General features: G+C 41.9%; 3 non-coding genes across 3 annotated transcripts; 1 reads left to right on the forward strand and 2 right to left on the reverse strand.

Moving 5' to 3' along the window:
• Positions 1-3588: 3588 nt before the first annotated feature.
• On the reverse strand, positions 3589-3695 carry LOC112084888. Its single transcript, XR_002898544.1, has one exon. It is a non-coding gene; the product is annotated as a small nucleolar RNA R71 (small nucleolar RNA).
• A 9523-nt stretch (positions 3696-13218) lies between these two features.
• LOC112085016 lies at positions 13219-13325 on the forward strand. The gene has a single exon (XR_002898659.1). It is a non-coding gene; the product is annotated as a small nucleolar RNA R71 (small nucleolar RNA).
• Positions 13326-16742: 3417 nt separating this feature from the next.
• LOC112084770 lies at positions 16743-16849 on the reverse strand. Its single transcript, XR_002898431.1, has one exon. It is a non-coding gene; the product is annotated as a small nucleolar RNA R71 (small nucleolar RNA).
• Positions 16850-17395: the final 546 nt, after the last annotated feature.

Here is a 17395-nt window from a genome sequence, read left to right on the forward strand (position 1 = left end):
TCCCGTACCCTGCCCTTCTGTGACTTTCCTCTGAGCTCATCGGTTCACAACCACTTCTTGCTCCCATTTGCCTTACTTGCACTTACCCTAAGCTCACCGGTTACCTACCGGGTGTTGCTTCTGCCATTCGTGACTTTTCTCTGAGCTCATCGGTTCACAATCGTTTCTTGCTCCCATTTGCCCTACCCAGACTTACTCTAAGCTCACCGGTTACCTACCAGGTGTTGCTTCTGCCTTTCGGGACTTATACTTTTATTGGCTCAACAGATTCACCGTCTCTTGCCTACTTGCCCATCCTCCGGTCTTACTCTAAGCTCACCGGTCACGTGCCAGGTATTGCTTCTGCCGTTTGGGACTTACTCCTTTCTCTGGCTCAACGGACTGCACCGTCTTTTGCTTGACTCCTTGTCTACTGTTACACACCTCCGGCTCACCGTTATCCGCAACTGCTTGCCAGCATCACCATCCCGACGCACCAACGGATGCACACCCTACAGCTGTATCCGAAGGTTCTCACCGCACTAAACCACGTCCTTAATCTCTCGGGTTAAGCCTACATGCAACCCTTAAACCTGCACCAAAACTCTATGGACTACAGGGAGAATTTCACTAAAGAACACACAAAGGGACTCACCGTGATTCTCTGATTCGCTAAGTGATATACTCGTATTTTTTCATGTTTAGGAATGCATTTTTTGTCCAAATATTGAGTCTCATGCATACATTTAGCTAGTTTTCTTAGAGTTTGTCTTTGGTTCTAGCTTTGTTTAAGATTTGCATTAGGTCCTAGAGTGTCCTGCATTTTTGGAGTATTCTCAGGTCATTTGGAGACTTTTGGGAGAAACTTGGAGCTGGGATCATAGAGGAACCCTCGCCTATGTACATCAACTCGGACAGATAGTTTGGTGCAGACGAGACCTTCACTTTGATCGCGTGGGACGAAGGACTTTGATTGCGATTCAACCTCCGGTGTCTTCATCACGAATCAAGAGGAATGAGTCTAGTTTCCGGAACACTTAGACGCAGACGATTTGGAGCCGTGAACTGGGAGATATCGCCATCGGAAGGAACACATGTCTCGCGCCCCGGTCAAGTCTTACGTGATGCGCCTCAAAGAACCGACGAGATGGGGGATTTGCCAATGTCATACGGGGTTGAGCCCTTCACCAAACTTGGAGCTAAAGACGTCATCTGGTTCGTGGAGTTGGAAGATCGAAGTTCGGACCAGTGAGCAAGGAGTTATGAAGGATTTGGTGCAAGAGGTCTACGTTCATATCGAGAAGGAGTACCGACCAAAATCTGGTCGGTATTACCTTGGAACCTTGACGTTTTTGGCCGGCTTTTGGAAGCCAAAGCACCGAAGAATTATCGAGATGCTGCACCGACTGAATTCTGCTCGGTATTGATCCCCTGAAGTTATCCTTGACGCCGCACCGAGGTGAGTTCAACCGGTGTAGTGTCTCGGTGTAACCAGTCTCAAATCGCCGAAGAAATATCAACGTCCTGCACCGGCCAAAATCACTTCGATACATTCTTGCTTCATGACGTTTTTGTGGGCCTTTTTGGGGCCAAAACCTAGTTTGTCCTAGGTTGGCCCAGCAAGAAACCCTACCTATATATATATGTTTTAGGCATTATCCAGCAGACTAAGCTTTATTCTCTTTGTTTTCTTTACCTCTTTTGTGAAAAACCTAAACTTTGTAAGAGAGATCTTAATTTTCTGGGTTGAATCAAGAGAGTAATTAGGGTTTAAAGCTGAAATCCACCATTTTCTGTCATCTCCACCTTCATCTTCCACCCCTTTGTGAGTTTTAATCAGAGAGATTGAGAGATTTATATGTTTAAAGCTGCAAACCCATCATCATCCATCTTCTCCATCTCCATTTCTCATCATTAATCATGCCAATCTTCTCAACTTGCAAAGGTTTAAGAGATATTAGTATGATTAGTGAGTAGTTTAGCTTAATGAGGTTCTAGATGTGTAGGTTAGGGTGCTAAGGTTTTAGATTAGGATTGCTTAGAGCTAGATTCATTGATTCATTTGTCTAAACAGCTGTTCTCTTGGCTAGATCCTTGCACATCACTTGTGATCTATATTCTGGGAATTTCATGCACCACAAGTGTTTGATGAAATTCCTGAAAGAGCTGTATTAGAGGTTTAAGCATTTGCTGCATGATGATGTTTTTTTATTTGCTTGAATGATCTTTTAGAACTGTTTCTTAATGCTCATTGATTCATATTTCAAAAATGATGATTTGGTTTGAAAATGGATTAGTGTAGAGGTTAATGCCTTCATGAGAGGATTAATCTAGATTAGAGTTCTAAATCACTTGAATCATGTCTCATCATTGTCATTAGCATTCCTGATTTAGCATCAAAGCACCCTAGCCAACTATCATGTCTAGAATCTCATGCTCCCATCATTTCAAATCATCTCATCTTGTTTAGTTGTCATTGCTTGCTTGTTTATTTGATCATTAATCTTTGTTTTAGTTTCAATCTTGTTTTAGGTATTAGTCACAAACAATCTTCACCATTTGCTTGAATTAAGATACTGTCTTATATTCTAGTGTCTACCACACATTGGATTGATAAACCCTTTATGCTGCAACAGCTAAGGGATTGATAATCCCTGCTTAGAGCTTAAAAACCTTTAGTTATCAATTGGCGCCGTTGCCAAAGTGTGATAGCATTAAGATTGTGTCATTTCTTGAGATCAAGCATTTTCTTTTGTGTTTTCTAATTTCTTTCAAGTTCTGGTTGTGAGTTTCAGGTGCATGAACACTAGGTCCAGATCAAGAAGCTGTGGTCTACCTTTCCCCTTAAACGACAACATTAATCTATTGGTTCCAAGAAGGAGAAGGGATAGGCGTGGAAAACAGACTGATCAGGCTGATATGGAAGATCAGAGACAGCATGTAGTTGACATTGAGCCGCAGGCTCAAGAGGAGCAACCGGCTTAGGTGCAGCAGGGTAATGGAGCTGGTAATGCAGCTGGAAATGAAGCTGGTAATGGAGCTGGTAATGGAGCTGGTAATGGAGCTGGTCATGGGTTCCATCAGGGTAATGTTCAGCGGGAACAGGAGAATCAACAGCAAGCTTATGTCCACCAGGGACAAGCTCCAGCTCATCAGCAAAGGCATCAGGCCAATGTACAGCAAAGACAACAGGTGCACCACCAACAGCCCTTCCAAAACCAACCAAGGAGATATGAGCATCCACAGGTCTATGTATGAGAGAATGAAAGGGCCAATGCTCATCAGTATGGAGAAGCAATTCAAGCACCACATGTGCAAAACAACAATTTTGAAGTAAAGGCATCCTTACTGAATATGGTCCAAAACTCCAAGTTCCATGGATTGGCAATGGAAGATCCCTTGGAACACTTGGATCAATTTGATAAGGTTTGTGACTTGACAAAGATAAATGGAGTATCTGAGGACAGTTTCAAGCTCAGATTATTCCCCTTCAGTCTTGGTGACAAAGCTCATCAATGGGAGAAGAATTTCCCAAGAGGCTCCATTCAGACCTGGGAGCAATGCAAGCAGGCATTTCTGTCTAAGTTCTTCTCAACCTCCAGAACAGCAAAGCTAAGAAACCAAATCTCCAGCTTCACTCAACATAGCAATGAGAGTTTTGGTGAAGCATGGGAGAGGTTCAGGAGTTACACTAACCAATGCCCACACCATGGGTTTAGTGAGGCTTCTTTTCTCAGAACACTTTATAGAGGGGCTCTTCCCAAGATTAGGAACCAACTGGATACTGCATCCAATGGAAACTTTCTGGGGAAGAAGATTCATGCTGCTTTAGAGCTGGTTGAGAACTTAGCAATGAGCAATGATACATATGGAGAAGACTTTGATAGAGCCAATAGGAGTGAGAGTTCAAGCAGAGACCAAAGGTATGAGAAGGACTTTAAAACACTTGAAGGCAAGCTGAACAAGGTGTTATTGGCCACTCAAAAGCCAATGCACTTTGTAGGAGAGTATGAGGAACCTTCTCAATGCTTTGAGAACATCAGTGAAGAGGGTCTTACTCAGGAAGAGCTAAACTATATTGGGATCAAAGGTTCCAAAGGTATCAGTATGCCCATGCAAATCAGAACCTCTCTTATAGAAATCCCAATGTAGCAAACCCACAAGACCAAGTTTACCCTACCTCTCAAGCTCCACAGAATTTTGTTCCCAATAACAACTTTCAAGGGTCTTTTCAACCAAAGAATCAGTTTGCTCAGAATCAGGGTTACAGTCAGCATCAGCAACCACTTCAGAGTTCTGGTTTTAGTTCACAGCAGCAGCCAAAGGCACCACCAGGGTTTGGTCCACCATAGTTCCAGCAGCTGATATACTCATATTTTGTCATGTTTAGGATTGTATTTTTGTCAAAATATTCAGTCTCATGCATACATTTAGGTAGTTTTACATATATTTGTCTTTGCTTTTGTCTTTAGTTAGGAATTGCATTAGGTCTTAGAGAGTTTTGCACTTTTGGAGTGTTTACAGGTCATTTGGGGCTAATTGGGAGCAATTGGGACAAAAGCCATGGAGAGACCATCACCTTATGTGCATCAGACTCGGACAAGTGTAATGGAGCCGACAATCCCTCAACTTTATCACCTGAGAAGGAGGACTTGCACCAGGATTCAGCCTCTGTAGTCTGCATACCGAAACAAGAGGGTCGAGTCTTGTTTCCATAACACTTGAGATCGTCCTATTTGCAGTTGTGAGCGGAAAGTTACGGCGATAAGAAGCAGTACATGTCTCGGAGCGGATAAAGGACCAAAGCAGCACGCATCAAAGAACCAGTGGAACGGAGCACTTGCCGACATCATCTGTACCCGAACCATTCATCAAAGTTGGAACTGAAAGAGCCATCTGGCTCATGGAGTTTACCGATCAAGGTTTGTACCAGTGAGCAAGGAGTTATGAAGGATGTGGTGCAAGCGGTCTACATTCATATCGAGAAGGAGTACCTACCAAAATCAGGTCGGTATTACCTCGGAACCTTGACGATTTTGGCTGGCTTTTGGAAGCCAAAATGCCGAAGAAATATCGACGTCCTGCACCGACTGAATACTGCTCGGTATTAATCCCCTGAAGCTATCCTTAACGCCACACCAAGGTGAGTTCAGCCAGTGTAGCGCCTCGGTGTAACCACTCTCAGATTGCCGAAGAAATATCGACGTCCTGCACCAGCCAAAATCACCTTGATACATTCTCGCTTCATGACGTTTTTGTGGGCCTTTTTGGGGCCAAAACCTAGTTTGTCCTAGGTTGGCCCAGCAAGAAATCCTACCTATATATATGTTTTAGGCATTTTCCAGCAGACTAAGCTTTTATTCTCATTTCTCTTAGCCTCTTTTGTGAAAACCCAGATTTTGTTAAGAGATATCTCAAGGAATTAATCAATCTAAAGTTGTTTCTTATCATATTCTCTTCTTATCTTTGCTTCTAATCATGTTTATCATCACCTCTTGCAAAAGATTAGGTTTGTTAAGCATGATTAGTGAGTCGTCTTCTTTTAAGCTTCTTGGTGTGTAGATTATGGTGCTTAGATGTTTGATTTGTGATGTTTAGGTTCTAGATTCTCATTTCCTTTCTTTAGTTAGCTGCTCTTAATGCCAGATTTCCTGCAGAAAGTGAAATCTGGGTTCATAGGCATTTCATGCACCAAAAGTGTTTGATGAAATGCCTGAATGAGCTAACTTAAGGGTTTATGTTTTGAATGCCATGGGAATGTTTGTTTGAAGCATAAATGACATATTAGAACTGTTTATTAATGCATATTGATCATCATTACCACTAATGAGAGTTAGGTTTGAATGCTGATTGATATAGTGATCATTGTCTTGGGAAAGAAATGGTCTTGCTTTGAGTTCTAAGTTGATTGGAATTTGAGATCATGTGATGCTTGCTTTATCTTTCTGTATAAAATTCAGTCTTTCTAAGCTCTTATTTTGATGCACAAAGAGGCTATTTGGTTATATTAGACTTGGAACCTTATGCTTGTTGATTGCTTATTCACTAATGGGAATTAGTCTTGATTAAGTAATTTGCAAAGGGATTTCTGTCATGAGAATGAATTAATCTGAATTGGAAGTCTAGACTAAAGATTTGCAAGTGTTGCGTTTTTTGCTTAGCATCATAAATTAACATTTGAAGCACTCTGATCAATGATCACATCTAGAGGTTTAACTTTATCTTTATTTGAATTTGAGTCTTTGCTTGTTTGTCTTGCTTGTTTAATTCTTAATTACTGCTTGTTTGTTCTTGCTTGTTTTATTATATGCTTTTAGATAATCTTGGTTACCAACTCATCTGCTTATTAGAATTGGATTAAGAAATGATCCTCATAGTCTTGGTGTCTAGAATATCTCCATTTGGATTGACCCTCAAGTGCTACAACACAAGAGGTTAATTGACCTTAGTGGGCTAAAAAGCTATTATAAATTTGGCGCCGTTGCCAATTGGAGATTCATTCTAGCATTATGACTTTGGATCTTCTTGAGATCAAGTCATTTTATTTTGTTTTACTGATTACCTTTCAAGTGCTGTCTTTGTTTTCAGATGTATGAACACCAGAAGTCAAGCAATAAGACAAAGAGAAAGAGCTGAGCACATTGAGAGGTTGGGTATGGATCAAGGGCAACAGGCTCAGGGTGGTAATGGAAACTACCAGAATCAGCAAGAGCCTCCACCTCCACGTCCAATAACAGTTGTGGGAGCTGGTGATGAGGCCAATTCTCAGGGTCAGAGACATGGGATTCAAGCTTTTACACCTGATAACGATTTTGAGATCAAGTCTAGCTTGATCAACATGGTCCAATCAAACAGGTTCCATGGCTTGGGAGTAGAACACCCACTAGATCACATTGACAACTTTGATAGAGTTTGTGATCTAACTAAGATGCATGGAGTTACTGAGGACAGTTTCAAGCTGATGCTATTCCCTTTTTCTCTAGGAGACAAAGCTCATCAGTGGGAAAAGTCTCTACCTCAAGGATCAGTCACAACATGGGAGCAATGCAAAAGAGCATTGATAACTTAGAGTTTTCAAGGCTCTAAATGAGGGGTTATCAATCCCTTTTGTCACTTGGCAGTACAAAGGGTATCAATCCATCATGTGTAGACACTAAGATGCTGTATCAGTTCTTAATTCAAGCCAAATGAGTGAAGTTTTGATGATTAATGACAACTAAGAACTCAAAACAAGAATTAAAACTAATGATCAACTTAAACAAGCAAACAAGTAAGCTAAATGAGATGAGAATGTATGTATGATGATGAGAAAGGTCTTACACATGATAGTGGATTAGGGTGCCTTTAGTGTTAAACTAGTGAGCTAATGAATGATGTGATCAAGCAAACCATTCAACTTAAACATCATTAATTTAGTTAATTCTCTCATGAAGGTATCAATTTCTATGCTAACACAGTTTCTAACCTAATCATCATTACTGAAACATGAATCAACAAACATTGAGAACCAGTTTAATCTGTCATTCAAGCATATAGACAATCATTCCCATGATGAATAACACTTAAACCTCTAACAACCTTGGTTCAGGCATTTCATCAAACACTTTTGGTGCATGAAATGCCCAGAATCTAGACCACATATGATGTGTATGGATCTAGCATTAAGAACAAATTGTAGAGAATGGAATATGAATGATCTAACCCCTAAGCTCACTAATCTACCACCTAAGCACCCTAATCTACATATCTAAGACATTAATATGGGGGTTACTCACTAATCATGATCAACACACTAGATCCTTTGCAAGATGTGTTGTTAATCATGATTAGAAGTGTGTAAATGAAGGTCGAGATGATAGAAACGTTATCTTGTTGCTCATAGCTCCGAATTGAATGATCTCAAACGTTCTGGAAAGAGGACTCAAATGTATCGGATCTTGATGAAGTCTCTGTAGACTGAATCGGTCTGGAAGTGCATCGTCCTTCGCATTCTTCGTAGCTCATCGGGTCAGTCCAAAACGGCATCGAGACAGGCGTGCCTTCCGACGAGCTTAACTCTCTGCGCACGGCTCCAAATCATATGATTCGACCTGCTCTGGAACCATGATCCAATCCTCTCCAACTTTGATGAAGCACCGGACAACTGAATCGACCGGCAAGACCTTCGGATAACGTGATTTCTGAGATGTGTCTTTACCCGAAAATTTTGGCCGAGAAATCTTAGCAGAGGTACGCGTTTTGGCCGAGGGGCTCACTCGCGGTGCATGAAAATCGCCGATAAAATTTTCCTGCGGTACGTGAGAATCATCGAGAAGCTCCAAAAACCCATTTTCACCACCTTTCAAGTCCTGATCGCCATTCCTCTTCCTGGATCCACCTTTTCAACTCCAAATAGCCCCAAATACACCTGATAAACACTCCAAACACGTAAAGACTCATTGGGACCTAATGCAACTCCTAAGTCCTAAAACAAACCCTAAAGACCTAAAATGCATGAAATAAGATATGATTTGAAATGAAATATACAACCTAAATAATGCAAATTATGAACATATCAACTCCCCCACACTTGTCCTTTGCTTGTCCTCAAGCAAAAAGAGCAAATGAGAGAAAGAAGTTGGATGCATTGGGAGTTCATATTCCTTAAAGAGAGAGTGTATCACTAAAAGAATTCAAGGCTCACTGTCCTAGTTGCTAATTCTAAGATGCATTGCAAACAAGATTACTCACAAAACTTTAGCCATACTTATCAATAAATGAATCAAGCTCAAGCTTAAGTTTCCACAAACAGCCATAGTTCCAACCTTTTGACATTCATTAAAGCTCATGTGAATCATGCTTATGCAAATCATGTGAACTCACTTATCTTGGGACAGGGTCATGAGACAAAGATGATCTCATTTAATGTTTATGGTTTCCATGCAGCTCAATGGATCACTCAAGAAGGAATAAACTTTAACAGAATGCTAAGGGTAAAAGGCAACTGGTGCATACAAGAGCAGAATCCCATCTACCCAATGCCCCAAATTGGTCTTTTACCTTAACTCTACTCCCATGAAGATTACATCCTAGCTACTCCTTTCTCAAGACATTCATTGCCTTATCAACCCTCTCCTCACGTCACTTCCATTCTTTTTCTCACCAGGGGGTTCATCTTTTCAACTTTAAACTCAGGCTTTGGTGTCTGAATCTTCCACTTAGCTCTTCTCATATAACACTTTCAAGCGTCTTTTCTTTTCTTTTCAAACACTTGAGCCCTTTTGGCTTCTTTTCTTTTCTTTTTACTTAGAGGCTAGACTTTTCTTTTCAAAACACAAGAGCTTTTCTTTCTTTACACAGCAGACCCCAAACCGCTTTCTTTTCTTTTCCATCCCCCTGGTTCTCATCTCAAACTTTCTCTTTACCACTCAGTGTTTCTCAAGAACTCTTCCTAGCCTACTCTAGACTCATGATGCTGAGCTAGATCTACATGAGACCCTACTCTTGTTGCCCTAAACCCAACACTTTCTGTCAAGTTTATTCAGAAAAAGGCCTCACATCTCTCACTATAGTGTTTCAGGCTTCAATGAAGGTTTGGTTAAAGGCAGGGAACTGTTTCAAGGTGAGAGAACAGCTATTTGAGCTAGCAAAGAGTGGTAAAAGGGATAAGAGAGCTCAAATATTTTAAGGGTACCCATGAGTTCACAATGACATGCACAAGCAATGATAATTAGATTGTCAAATTATGGTTCTCGCTTAGATAAGGCTGGACTAATCAAAGCTTGATTCACTCAACAAGTTCAAAGCATGGATCAGTCTTGATTTCTTTCTTGTTTACATGCAGCAAAGAACTACAAACTAGGGTAGTGAACCGAATTCTTAAAGTGATATTCTCTCAAGGGAAAACCTATCATCACTCCCTTGCATTGATGCAGCCTACATGAATATGCAACTAGACTCAATCCTAAAAATGAGAATACAACTACATGAACATCTTTTTGTGAAAAATTTTTTATTTTCGATTTTTTTGGTTTTTTTTTTTTTTGCACTTAGATGAAACTACATGAATGCATGCAAGAATGTGACTCAAGACTCAAAGTATAAAATAAGAACAGAGAAAACATGATTAGTGAAAAATGAAACTCTCCTCCCCAACACTTAAATAACACAGTCCCTTGTGTTATAAAAGCATGAGAAAGGAGTAAAAGCAAAACAAACAAGTTAAATGCAAAGAGGAAAAGAAAATCTACATGCATATGTACAAGGTGTGGAGTGTTACCCAAGTACAATCCCTTCCTGCACCATGAAGTGGCATTTCTCCCAGTTTAACACCAGGTTACGCTGCTCACATCTCTCCAAGACCTGTGACAAATTAGAGAGACAATCGGAGAAGGTGGAGCCATAGACAAAAAAATCCTCCATGAACACCTCCACCTTCTCTTCAACGATGTCAGAGAATATATGCATCATGCAACGCTGGAATGTGGCAGGGGCGTTACAAAGAACAAAAGGCATGCGTCTGTATGCAAATGTGCTATAAGGGCAAGTAAATGTTGTTTTCTCTTGGTCTCTTAGATCTATGGGGATTTGAAAGAATCCAGAGTACCCATCTAGAAAACAAAAGAAGGGATGGTTTGCAAGCCTCTCTAGCATCTGATCAATAAAAGGCAAAGGAAAATGATCCTTCCTAGAGGCTGCATTGAGCTTTCTATAGTCGATACACATTCTGTGTCCAGTTATAGTCCTAGTAGCTATCAGCTTATCCCACCTTTCTTGGGCACAACGTGAACAGGAGATACCCACCTTGAGTCAGAGATTGGGTAAATTATCCCTGCCTCAAGGAGCTTGAGTATCTCCTTCTTAAACACCTCCTTGAGGTTCGGGTTAAGACGTCGTTGATGCTCAATAGAGGACATAGCTTGGTCCTCTAGGTATATCCTGTGGGTGCATATGTCAGGAGAGATCCCTCTAATATCAACCAAAGAGTATCCTATGGCTCTCCTGAACTTTCTTATCTCACTAAGCAATGCACTCTCTTCATGCTCTAATAAGCTATCATTGAAGATCATGGGATATGTGGAGTTTAAGCCCAAGAAAGCGTACCTGAGCCCTGTTGGTAGAGGCTTGAGCTCAACAAGGGGTACATCAGCCTCATTCCAATCGGCGTCGAAGCTGCATTGGCTCGGAACAGCTTCCTCGGCATTTTTTTTTCTCGCGCGGGTTACCATCGACCTCGGCACAAGCTGTTGCGGCCATGATACCGCGAGGTGTCTCCTCAACTTCCTTGAACTCCTCGCTGTCTAAAATGTCGAGGCCACTCTTCCTGAGCTCCAGAAACCTCGTCTCAGGACCAAGTTCTCAAGCATTGTCCAAATACAGCTTGTACCCTTCACTTTCTTCTGCTGAGAACCCATGGTCTCCTTGTTCTTGAGTTAAAGCAGCTTGAAGAGGGTCATCAGTATTCAGTTCCTCAAGCAACTCATCAACCAACTGATCCATTGTCTCCACATAAAAGCATTGAACTTCTGTGGTGGGATTCTTCATCATCTCATTCACATCAAACTTAAGCTTCTCAGACCCAAGTTGAAGCTATATGATGCCACCTCTCACATCAATAATAGCTCCTGCTGTGGCCAAGAATGGCCTTCCCAAGATAAGAGGATCAACTGGTTCCTGATCCATCTCTAGCACAACAAAATCAGTTGGAACCTCAAAACCACCTATCTTGACAGGCAGATCTTCCAACATCCCAACAGGTAACCTAACTGATCTATCTGCAAGGACAAGAGAGATCCTTGCAGGTTTGAACACTCTAAAGCCAAGCTTCTTTGCTATGGAGAATGGCATCAAACTGACAGATGCTCCCAGATCACAGAGGCATCTAGAGAATAGTAGAGGCCCAATGGCACAAGGGAGTGTGAAACTCCCTGAGTCAGTCAGCTTTTTTGGAATGGACTTTCTTTGAATGATGGCACTGCATTCATGACTTAGTACCACCATGCCTTGAAACTCTTTAGTCTTGTTCAGAATGGCATCTTTCAAAAACTTACCCATCTTTGGCATCATTAGAAATGTATCAATGAGAGGCATTGTGAGTGGTGTCTCATTGAGTGCCTTCTGAAATACAGCTCTTGCCTTGTATACAAGCTTCTTCTTAAATCTCCCTGGAAATGGGAGCTTGGGTTGGTATGGAGGTGGTGGGACATATATCTTTTCTGGTTCAGGTTCCTTTTCTGCCTCTTTACCTTTTTCTTTCCTTGGCCCTTCAGCAACTTGATCATCTTTTAAGGCTGCCTCCCCCTCAGTTTGATCATTGTCCTCAATGATCACATTGTTGTGCTCAATACCAGGTAACTCCTTTCAACTCCTCAGTGTAATGGCTTTAGCATATTCCTTGGGGTCGGTTCAGGCTTTCCAGGTAGTTGGCCTTGGTTCCTTGAGCTAGAGGCCTGTTTTTGCTTCAATTCCTTGATGTCCTTCTGCATGGATGCATACTGGCTTGCAAGTACCTGTTGACCCTGAAGCAGTTGATGCAGAATCCCAACCATATCTGACCCCATCTGTGGCTGCTGCTGAACCGGTGTTGGCTGAAACTGGTGTTGAACCGGCGCTTGCTGTTGGAATTGTGGAGGACCAAACCCTAGTTGTGCCTTTTGCTGCTGCTGGGAACTGAAACCAGAACCCTGAAATGGTTGTTGTTGCTGACTAAAACCCTGATTCTGAACAAACTGATTCTTGGGTTGGAAAGACCCTTGAAAGTTGTTCTTGGGAACAAAGTTCTGTGGAGCTTGAGCAGTGGGATAGACTTGGTCTTGTGGGTTTGCTACATTGGGATTCCTGTAAGAGAGGTTCTGATTGGCATTGCCATACTGATACCTTTGGAACCTCTGATTCCCAATGTAGTTAAGCTCTTCCTGAGTGAGACCCTCTTCACTGATGTTCTCAAAGATTTGAGAAGGTTCCTCATACTCTCCTACAAAGTGCATTGGTTTTTGAGTGGCCAATAACACCTTGTCCAGCTTGCTTTCAAGTGTTTTAAAGTCCTTCTCATACCTGTGATCCCTGCTTGAACTCTCACTCCTATTGGCTCTATCAAAGTCTTCTCCATATGTACAATTGCTCATTGCTAAGTTCTCAACCAGCTCTAAAGCAGCATGAGTCTCCTTTCCAAGAAAGTTTCCATTGGAGGCAGTATCCAGCTGGTTTCTAATCTTGGGAAGAGCTCCTCTATAAAGTGTGCTGAGAAGTGAAGCCTCATTAAACCCATGGTGTGGGCATTGGTTGGTGTAGCTCCTGAATCTCTCATATGCTTCACCAAAACTCTCATTGCTGTGCTGAGTGAAGCTAGAGATTTGTTTTCTCAGTTTAGAAGTTCTGGAGGTGGAGAAGAATTTAGATAGAAATGCCTGCTTGCATTGCTCCTATGTTTGAATGGAGCCTCTTGGGAGGTTCTTCTCCCATTGGTGAGCTTTGTCACCAAGACTGAAGGGGAATAATCTGAGCTTAAAACTGTCCTCAATTATCAAATTGATCCAAGTGTTCCAAGGGATCTTCCATTGCCAATCCATGGAACTTTGAGTTCTGGACCATATTAAACAAGGATGCCTTCACTTCAAAGTTGGTTTTTTGCACAGGTGGTGCTTGAATTCCAGCTCCATACTGATGAGCATTGGCCCTGTCATTTTCTCCAACATAGACCTGTGGCTGCTCATATCTCCTTTGCTGGTGTTGGAAGGGCTGATGTTGGTGCACATGTTGTCTTTGTTGTGCATTGGCCTGATGCCTCTGCTGATGAGCTGGAGCTTGTCCCTGGTGGACATAAGCTTGCTGGTGATGCACCTGTTCCTGATGAACATTATCCTGATGTAACCCTTGACCAGCTCCATTACCCTGAGCCTGTTGCTCCTGAGCCGGTTTCTCCATGTCAACCACATGCTCTCTTTGATCTTCCATATCAGCCTGATCAATCTGTCTTCTACGCCTGTCCCTTCTCCTCCTTGGTACCAAAAGAGTAATGTTGTCGTTTAAGGGGAAAGGTGGACCACAGCTTCTTGATCTGGACCTGGTGTTCATGCACCTGAAACTCACAACCATAACTTTAAAGAAATTAGTAAACACAAAAGAAAATGCTTGATCGCAAGAAATGACACAATCTGAATGCTATCACACTTTGTAGTATAGTGGTAAGTATTCCCGCCTGTCACGCGGGTTACCCGGGTTCGATCCCCGGCAACAGCGCCAATTGAGAACTTAGAGTTTTCAAGGCTCTAAATGAGGGGTTATCAATCCCTTTTGTCACTTTGCAGTACAAAGGGTATCAATCCATCATGTGTAGACACTAAGATGCAGTATCAGTTCTTAATTTAAGCCAAATGAGTGAAGTTTTGACGATTAATGACAACTAAGAACTCAAAACAATAATTAAAGCTAATGATCAACTTAAACAAGCAAACAAGTAAGCTAAATGAGATGAGAATGTATGTATGATGATGAGAAAGGTCTTAGACATGATAGTGGATTAGGGTGCCTTTAGTGTTAAACTAGTGAGCTAATGAATGATGTGATCAAGCAAACCATTCAACTTAAACATCATTAATTTAGTTAATCCTCTCATGAAGGTATCAACTTCTATGCTAAAACAGTTTCTAACCTAATCATCATTAGTGAAATATGAATCAACAAGCATTGAGAACCAGTTTAATCTGTCATTAAGCATATAGACAATCATTCCCATGATGAATAACACTTAAACCTCTAACAACCTTGGTTCAAGCATTTCATCAAACACTTTTGGTGCATGAAATGCCCAGAATCTAGACCACATATGATGTGTATGGATCTAGCATTAAGAACAGGTTGTAGAGAATCGAATATGAATGATATAACCCCTAAGCTCACTAATCTACCACCTAAGCACCCTAATCTACATATCTAAGACCTTAATATGGGGGTTACTCACTAATAATGATCAATACACTAGATCCTTTGCAAGATGTGTTGTTAATCATGATTAGAAGTGTGTAAATGAAGGTCGAGATGATAGATTAAGAAGAAGACAGCTTTTAAACACAAGATCTCTCAAACTCTCTTGATTAAAACGCCCAAAATCAGATATTTCTCTTCAAAAGGAGTTTTCTTACACAAAAGAGGCAAAGAGATTGTGGAATAAAGCTTAAGTCTTTGGGATAAAACCCTAAAAACCATATATAGGTCTCTAAAACGGACCGGGTCAGCCCGTAACAAACCGAGTCCTGACCCGACTTTGGTGGATAAAATGACGAGTGTGCGAGTTGGTCAAGAGCCTCCCAAGTCGCATGCCCAAGTCGCACAGCCAAAGAAGTAGTCTTGTGAGCCTTAAGTCCCTTAGTCTCAGCCGCATGCCCATCTAGGTGTGTTTTGCGAGTCTTCATGCGGTTCATTCTTCTTCCTCTTCAACTCGCATGACCAAGACGAAATCTGGGGAGAATATGTGTGCGAATTGGTCTTCTTTTAGTCCCAAGTCGCATTCCTAACTCGCACAGCCAAAGAAAGAAGCTTGAACGAGATAGAACCCATGTAAGCTCAGCCGCATTACTCTCTCGGTGTGATTTGCGAACCTTCATGCGGCTTAGTTCTCTTTGCTCCTTGACTCGCACGACCATGTAGCAGGAGCCTTCATAGGTGTGTGCAGGATGGTCTCCATCACTCCCAAGTCGCATGCTTAAGTCGGTGTAAATTGCGAGTCTTCATGCGGTTCAGTTCCAAGCTTTGCCAACTCGCATGCTCAAGTCGCACGGTTGTGGACATAGTATTTTTCTTGATCGGGAACCTAAGACCTTACCCAGTGACACCTTACTCGCATATCTCAACACGCAGCTCAACCCCCAGGCATTAATCTCGAGGCATTGCGAGTTAACCAAGTCGCAAGACCATCTCGCAGGCTTCAGGTCTCCTTGGACCACTTCACATTTGTGGGAAAGTAACTCCCAAGATACTGGTCTAAATGGTGCGATTCTAACTTCAGTGGACAGAAAACTCAGACACCTTCAACTTTGGTGAAGGAATCTTTGGCGTTTGGGAAGTGGAAGGTCCCCTAGAGAGCTCATCTTCGCAGTGCATTGACATAGTCAGAAAGAGGCTTCTAGACATGCATCCATTCCAGAAATGTTATCTTCTTGCTCATAGCTCCGAATTGAATGATCTCAAACGTTCTGGAAAGAGGACTCAAATGTATCGGATCTTGATGAAGGCTCTGTAGACTGAATCGGTCTGGAAGTGCATCGTCCTTCGCATTCTTCCTGTTCTGGAACCATGATCCAATCCTCTCCAACTTTGATGAAGCACCCGACAACTGAATCGACCGGCAAGACTTTCGGATAACGTGATTTCTGAGATGTGTCTTTACCCAGAAATTTTGGCTGAGAATTATTAGCAGCGGTACGCGTTTTGGCCGAGGGGCTCACTCGTTGGACATGAAAATCGCCTATAAAAGTTGCCTGCGGTACGTGAGAATCGCCGAGATCCTCCAAAAACCCATTTTCACCACCTTTCAAGCCCTGATCACCATTCCTCTTCCTGGATCCACCTTTTCAACTCCAAATAGCTCCAAATACACCTGATAAACACTCCAAACATGCAAAGACTCATTGGGACCTAATGCAACTCCTAAGTCCTAAAACAAACCCTAAAGACCTAAAATGCATGAAATAAGATATGATTTGAAATGAAATATACAACCTAAATGATGCAAATTATGAACATATCAAGCATTTATAACCAAGTTCTTCTCTTCATCAAGAACAGCAAGGTTAAGAAATGAAATCTCAAGTTTCATTCAGAAGAACCATGAATCATTTTGTGAGGCTTGGGAAATATTTAGAGGGTATACCATGCAATGCCCTCACCATGGATTCTCAGATGCTCAGCTGCTAAGTACCTTCTACAGAGGTGCTTTACCAAAGGTCAGACTCCTCTTGGACACAGCTTCAAATGGTAATTTCATGACCAAGGAAGTCAATGATGCCATGACCCTAGTGGAGAATGTAGCTCAGAGTGATGAGCTTTATGGATCGGACTTTGAAAGGAATTCAAGAGGAGGTGTGAGTGCTGAAGAGGAAAGGACAAGGAAAGACATCAAGTCTCTCAATGAGAAGCGAGACACACTTCTCTTAGCTTCTCATCAGTCAGCCAACTTTGTTAGAGATGTGAATCATGTGTTTCAAGACAAATTTCAAAGGGAAGACATCACAGTTGAGGTGAACTTTGTAGGTGGCCAACGAGGTTACCAAAAGGGCTTTACATACTACAAGAATTCTCCAAACAAGAACTTCTATCCTCAAAACACTCAACAACAAGGTTTTGTCCCTCCCCAACAGCAAAAGCCTCCAACAGAACTCAGGGAATAAGGATCAAGAAGTACATAACCTGCTCCAGCTAATTCTCAAAGGTCAAGCAAGTG

This window comes from Eutrema salsugineum, unplaced genomic scaffold (assembly GCF_000478725.1).
Source record: "Eutrema salsugineum unplaced genomic scaffold, Eutsalg1_0 scaffold_4, whole genome shotgun sequence".
Classification (NCBI taxonomy): Eukaryota; Viridiplantae; Streptophyta; class Magnoliopsida; order Brassicales; family Brassicaceae; genus Eutrema; species Eutrema salsugineum.